Source organism: Bombina bombina, chromosome 2, assembly GCF_027579735.1.
Source record: "Bombina bombina isolate aBomBom1 chromosome 2, aBomBom1.pri, whole genome shotgun sequence".
Lineage (NCBI taxonomy): Eukaryota > Metazoa > Chordata > Amphibia > Anura > Bombinatoridae > Bombina > Bombina bombina.
In genome coordinates, this window is record NC_069500.1 from 1,292,011,943 (window position 1) to 1,292,012,985 (window position 1,043).

The following is a 1,043-nucleotide window of genomic DNA, read 5'->3' on the forward strand; positions in this document are numbered from 1 at the left end:
TCCCTGTTACTCCCCCTATCGGGGGAGGTCTATATGGCCTGCATGATTACCCTCACCAAAATATAACAACAAGACATGCGGTCAGGGACCCATGGTAACTAGGTTGTGTTTATATTAGTACTATTCTTAGCACTCTAATCCCTGTAACTCCCCCTATCGGGGGAGGTCTATATAGCCTGCCTGATTACCCTCACCAAATCTAACCACAAGACATGCGGTCTGGGACCCATGGTAACTAGGTTGTGTAAAGTAGTACTGTTCTTAACAGTTTAATACCTGTTACTCACCCTATCGGGGGAGGTCTATATGGCCTGCATGATTACCCTACCAAAATATAATAATAAGACATGCGTTCTGGGACCCATGGTAACTAGGTTGTGTTAAGTAGTACTATTCTTAGCACTTTAATCCCTGTTACTCCCCCTATCGGGGGAGGTCTATATGGCCTGCATGATTACGCTGACAAAGTATAACAACAAAACATGCGGTATGAGACCCATGGTAACTAGGTTGTGTTAAGTAGTACTATTCTTACACCTATCGGGGGAGGTGTATATGGCCTGCATGATTATCCTGACAAAATATAATAATAAGACATGCGGTCTGGGACCCATGGTAACTAGGTTGTGTTAAGTAGTACTATTCTTAGCACTTTAATCCCTGTTACTCATCCTATCGGGGGAGGTCTATATGGCCTGCATGATTACCCTGACAAAATATAACAACAAAACATGCGGTCTGGGACCCATGGTAACTAGGTTGTGTTAAGTAGTACTATTCTTAGCACTTTAATCACTGTTACTCCCCCTATCGGGGGAGGTCTATATGGCCTGCATGATTACCCTGACAAAATATAATATCGGGGGATTTCGGGGGAGGTCTATATGGCCTGCATGATTACCCTGACAAAATATAATAATAAGACATGCGGTCTGGGACCCATGGTAACTAGGTTGTGTTAAGTAGTACTATTCTCAAAACTTTAATCCCTGTTACTCCCCCTATCGGGGGAGGTCTATATGGCCTGCATGATTACCCTACTC